Here is a 6344-nt window from a genome sequence, read left to right as displayed (position 1 = left end):
CTACAGGAGGGTAGCTCTCCAGGAACAGGTTTGGCAACCCTGGGCTACATTTACATCTCTAGGGTTTTAGTACATTCAGATATCCTCATACTAGTAGTCATTCAGTGGTAGGCCTATCTGCACCGCCACCACCATTGCATACCGGTGTCGTACACTGCAAACTAAATCGAGTGCACCTAATGGGCGAATTCGATTATGCTGAGCTGCGGGGCACCGGTCTATGGCCCGTGACGTGACCGAGCAAACGCGGTGAGGGGGGAGCGGCAATGTCAAATCGAACAGTAATCTGCGCCGCTCCGTCATGTTGTCAACAAGGCAGCATGGTACATCGTTCAGAAACATGCAATACCTCTTTTCCATATAATTAATGTTTGAATTTTCTAAATCGTTTTCATTTTGAAACGTGAACACAGAATCCTACTCACTACTACACGTGCTTAATTACGTCACTTTTGTTTTAAGTCGATTTCGCTGTCGGACAGAGCGGGGCACCAAGTTCACGCCCTGGAAGCAACCCGGTTTCAAACTCAATGGAATCAACTTTCAGCCGGTGCTAAACACGCTTACACTGGCGCCCGGGCAAGATTAATCAAATCCCCTAAATGTTTAGAGGTTGGCTCAACTGGCCTTCGCTCTGATTGGAGAAACTGTCTCTCCCAGACAGAGGGGGACCTTGAGTTACCGCAGACTGCCGAATAAGCACGGAGCAGTCTGGCTGTACAGTACTGCATCTGTAATGGGGGGCCTGGCCCCGAACCAACAGCTAGCTAGCTAGTTAAAGACCGTGGCAGTCGGGTCAACGCAGCCGTGTATGGGGTTCTCTCCCCGCAGGGCTGCTTGCCGTTTTTACTAGCTACACGTTTGCAACATTGTTGCAGTAAAATTTCAGCAGCGCCAGCTAGCCTCGCCACCGCTAGCTGGCTAGCGAACTAATTGAAACTACTTTAGTATAACGGGGCTTCAATCTGTAAGTACATTAAATAACAATGAGCTGTTCGATGTTACTTTGCAAATCTAGTTAGTTAGCTAGCCAGTAGCAACTTAATTGTGTGTTAGCAGACGTTTGTTTTATTTTGCCGGTCTAGCTAGCTAGTTAGCTAGCTATGTGGGTTATCTAGCTAGCTCACTAACTAGCGAGCTGCCAAGCTGGCATGGCATTTTGGTGTTGCACTGTCATACAGCGCGAGCCACCCCTAGCTAGCAGTTTCAGCCGTAGACTGAATGCAAACCACTTTCTTTGTTTGAGAGGCTAGCAAGCAAGACGGCAAGTACAGATTGCTTGACGCAAACGGTAGATTATTGCTTTCAATATAGATGCAGACCAGCAAGTTGCACGCTTATGCAGCTTAATCGGTATTTTAATTTGGTAGTTAGCTATATTTTGGATATTATATTACTTGACACATTACGATATTAACTGTAACAATCACAATATAGCGAGGTGTATTGCTGTTGAATGATACATGTGTGAAGCACCAGCAGGTGCTCATTCAGGGACTGCATTAATCTGTATTTAGACCCAAAATGAAAAAGATGAAGTCCTTTTTTTTTTGTCGGCCTTCTGCACACATGAATGTGATCATAAGCTCTTACTGCATGGCGCATTACTATGCATTGAGATGCGGCTTATTGTATGTATAGTGACTGTCACTGAGTGCTTGATGCTTCTTCAATTATGTCTGTAGTGCACTTATGATAAAAAATATGTATATATATTTATCTCGCAGTCCCACACTTGCCCTGATGCCAGACTGACTATGCAGTAGAAATGCGGCTCTTGCAGATAATCAAGGTAAGATTTGATGCTGCCCTGTTAAAATTCACAGATCACAACCTAACCACAGATAGGCTAATTAAAATCAACATATTGTCACATGGAGCTATAGGCTATTGCTTTGACGTGTTGCTATATTGTTTTATCATAATTTGCTCAATATGTATTGTCTGTGTATTCAAGACTAAAGGGGAACAGTATTGCGATTGGCAATATAATATGCAGTTTAAACAATGTATGCCAAGTATTATGACTGTCACAGAATCTAACCAATGGTGGAAGGAACCTATAACCAAATCAGAGCATCACACTAATCCAGCACCAATCAGATGCTGTAATGATACCAGCGTGCCTTCCCTTGTCCAATCAGAGTAAGCAGCAGCAGTATACCGGTATTTATGACCCAATCACAGCTTTAGCTGGTACAGTATCATCACTACTGCTCAGCATTGAACAGGGCTCTGACCAGTTATATAAATCCATGGCTCCGACGCAGCACTGTCTATGCTAGCTCAAGGCTGCCTGTGGGTTCAGTGGGTTCGAGACAGCCTCAGTGCAAGTGCAGTGGACTGCCGCTGGGGGGAAAATGTGACCTCGTTTGACTGGTGTTGCCTGGAGGTGCTCCAAGCTGCAGACTGGGAAGTAAAGGACAGTCTGTTTTAAACAGGTGGCCTTCCCTACTGCCTCTACTTTACTGTACTGTAAATATCACATGTGCATTTACTTAAACAGCTAAGTCATGTTAAACTCCTAAGTCGTGGTAAAGAAGGAAGGAAGGAGTTAGGAGGGCACATTCTCTCCAGGATAATTGAGTTAAAGTATTATGTGAAAATTCTAGGAAGGGCTAGATCGGTAGTTTTTACATAACATTTTTCTCTGACCTTGAAAAGGGTTTCCAATGTTTGTGTGTCCTGGATTCTAGTTCAATATTGCAAGAGCTGAGTTGAACTGTTTGGTCATGAAGATCCCCTTGAGTCTTTGACCATTTGGATTCAGATCATGGATTGCCCAGGAGTAGGCCTAACAGTTATAGATGCATTTGCTCAGATCCCTCATTGTCTTTTCTGTTTTCCTATTGGCTTGTCTCTCTTGTTGTGAGTTCTAGGGTCATGAATTGCAGCTAGGGATTACTGACTCACTGTTGTTCATTAATCAAACAGTTGTATTTCATGCTTGTCTCTCTTGGTCTTAGGTACCAGTTTAACCCTCAGACTGAAATAAACACAGGCTATGATGGCTCCCCTGAGGTAAGAACAGCCAAGTCTGTTAATGAATGACAGTACAGTACTACTGTATTATTTAATGGGCTGTAAAGGTGTCATTATTTAATTCAAACAGCTGATATACATCCTGAGAAACCTGCTCTAGGCTAAATTATTGTTAAAAAGGTTTCCTAGGATTATGTTGTCAGACCCCAAATCTCTACATATAGCTGAATTTACAGAAGCTTCTTCAATATGATGTAATTGGAAAGCCTTTTGGCAAGTCTCAACATAGAGTATCCACACGAGCAGTCGTTATGTCAATATATTATCATGTCTAAAATGTTGAAATAACTTTTTAATTTCTTTCACAGAAAAGACTGCAGGTCACTGCCGGTCGGAGCAGCAACAACAACTCACCAGTCCTTCCCCTCCCTCCTTCCTGGGAGAAACAAAACACTGTCACCTTAAATAACAAATGGGAGAAAAAAAATCGGTATATTTTAATTTCTGATTTTTTGTAATCATGTCTAACCTTTTTTTGGGGGGTTATAGATGACATCATGATGACTATGAAGTTTCATACCTTCTCTGTCTATCTTTGTGATTTATTAACACGTTAGATAGATGTACAGTAGCCTGTTAGGGACTCTAAGCCTTGATGATATGTTTGTTTTCAGGAATGAGAGGAAAAGCCGAATGACACAAAGCAATGTAATAACACAGTCTCCAACAGCATAGTCCTAGCCTGATCCCAGTTCTGTTTGTGCTGTATTCCATGGCATTGGTGACCGCACAAACATATCTGGGACCAGGCTGGCAGAGACCAATGTCTGCATTTACAAATTCTACAGGTGGCCCCTTTTGGGCTGAGTACAGTAACTGACAGGCAGCAGCATGTCATCCACTCTTCCACAGAACAAAACACAGTTCAAACAGCAGCATTAACCTCCTATTTATGTTTTAACACTCACTCAGTTCTATCTGCACTGTTCACACATTCAACTGCAGTATGTGATCTCTCCTTAACACAGTATCAAGCTAGGCCTAGACCTCTATCATTATCTCGACAAAACACACTCTTCAACATCTTGGAAGGGAGTGGTTCCACCTCGAAGCGTAACCATTCAAACGTTGGGTTCAGTATTTTACGTCTCAACAGTCCTAATCCCTCTGCTCTGTAGGTGATTCACGCCCTTCAGCTCTCAAATTCCCCTCATTCTCAAAACTCTTAATATTTACACACTACTGTATTTACTGAGGCTAAGAGTCCCCACTTTTTCCATGTTAGCTACTAAATGCTTGGTAGAGTGTTATTTTTTTGTTAAACGTTTATGGTTTTAAGTAGGTTTGCTTTTTAAAGTTTTAGAATGTTTGTTGCTAGCTAGTATAAAACCATGTGTAGACAGTTATGTACGCTGTGATGTAGCCTATAGAAGTAGCTATAGTAGAAATGCATTGTTCCCTTGTGGTAAGTGAGTGAGATGCTGCCACGGAACTGAGACACTGATGATTGGTGCTATTTTGGACTTTAATCTGCTCCTTGGAAAGGTAGCCGAGATGGGTTTTCTTGTTTTACTTTCACGTTCTGAGTAAAGAAGGTGTTGGTTCTTTGTTGTCTGGTTGTTGTAACTTGGTCTGGATTGGCTTTGTTTTTCACTGTCGTTTTCTGTGTGGCTTTCTCATTGGATTTAAGATTTGAGAAAATATAAACTTTTATCATGGTATATGTTTTACTAAAGGAAAGGAAGATTCATGTGAGAAGATTTGAGGATACACCATGTTGATAGGAGCAATCACAAAACTGCAATCGTTAAAAACACTAGTTACCCTTTAACACTGACATGTGCAATCAAAGGGATACAATGTATCTAATAGTACCCAGCACTGGTCACTTAGAAAATGTTAAGCTTTTTTGAGTTGGTGTGTTTTGATTGACAGACAATCTCGAAACCAAGAGTGCAGTTCCGCCCCAAGCATGTTTGTGTGTAGCGGAGATCTCCTAAGAGATTTTGCACACTTACAAGTGAGTAATGAATTTGTCACATGGAAACGCATATAGAAGACGCCACAGCATAACGGAATGTTAATGTCTGATATCTGCTTCAAGTTGATTAGCATAAGTAAACAGTAAAACGTGAGGTGAAGGTTATTTTTTCAAAAGTCATGCTCTTCAAAAATGGCACTTGAGAGAACTTGATAGAGTTAAATGCTAAAAGGAATGAACACACTCAATGTGTTTTAAGGCCCAGCCTGTTAGGGTTTGGGTTCAGGGTTTCAACTTTTCCTCATCTCCTCCTTCACCAGCTGGATATGACTTAATCCTATAGCGAGTCATGTGTGATTTAATGTTGGGTAACGTGAGACTGGAATCACATGATGCATATAATCTTGTTTTAAAAAAATAAGCATTTTCCAAACGGTGCACATGTAGCATAAAGTTAGACTAGAACAATCTTTTTAATTTATGTATTTTTTGAATGATTTTGTAAATTAATGTTGATGAGAAGCTTACTTTGTTATAAAACAGACAAACTAAAACCAAAAATATTTTTATTGTTTTTAGCTATAGATTTAAAACATCAAAGTAATGTCAGTATTTGCAGTTTTGTCTTTGCTTCCCTGTTAATTTATATTGTTAAAGATTCTAATATTAATATGATAATAACCAACTGGAAAGCCCACGTTTTTTTTTATTTTGTCTTCCATTCTCCCTCGATTTTGGGGACCTTTTGTACCAGCATGTTCTAGTCTTATTAATCGCTTGCTCTCTTTTCCTCGTTGATTTGTTACACATTTTTCCTCTTGCATTTCTTTCCTTTCAGACTAGTTAATATGAAAGCTGTTTTGTACATAGCAAAGTGAATAGCATATGCAGGATGTGCTGTAGTGTGTTGAGTCAGGTATTCAGTAATTACCACTGTATATGGTTGGAAAAAAAACAAAACAAGATATGCCAGCTTTGCAAAATTATTACAACGATGCACTTAACTTACAGTATCCCCATGTACTTTTTTTTGGCAATTTTAAAAGTAGTGCAATAAATATGCAAGCTCGTAAATTTGTGTTTTTTATTTGAATCTGTTCATGTGTCTGGAGTTTTTCCAGTGTTGTAGGAAACTTGTGCGATTGTGCTTTGTTTGAGAACTTGAGCCTGCCTCGTCATGGAATATGGAGTTGCAAAAAGTCAAGTCATTTTCAAACAGTGGTTTATAGCCATCAGCAGACAGTTCTCAGCAACAGTTCTGACAACAGGCAACAGTTCTGACAACAGACAACGGTTCTGACAACAGACAACGGTTCTGACGACAGTTCAGAGCAGATCCAAAGCGTGGTTGTATAAACCTGTGGCGTCCAAGAGGATATTA

General features: G+C 40.6%; 1 long non-coding RNA gene across 1 annotated transcript; it reads left to right on the top strand.

Annotated features, from left to right (window-relative positions):
• Positions 1–658: 658 nt before the first annotated feature.
• On the top strand, positions 659–6037 carry LOC311135714. Its single transcript, XR_014613811.1, has 4 exons — positions 659–967; positions 1728–1792; positions 2967–3021; positions 3351–6037. It is a non-coding gene; the product is annotated as an uncharacterized lncRNA (long non-coding RNA).
• Positions 6038–6344: the final 307 nt, after the last annotated feature.

Source organism: Coregonus lavaretus (genome assembly GCF_964263955.1).
Source record: "Coregonus lavaretus genome assembly, chromosome: 10".
NCBI lineage: Eukaryota > Metazoa > Chordata > Actinopteri > Salmoniformes > Salmonidae > Coregonus > Coregonus lavaretus.
This window is presented reverse-complemented; position numbering and strand designations above follow the sequence as displayed.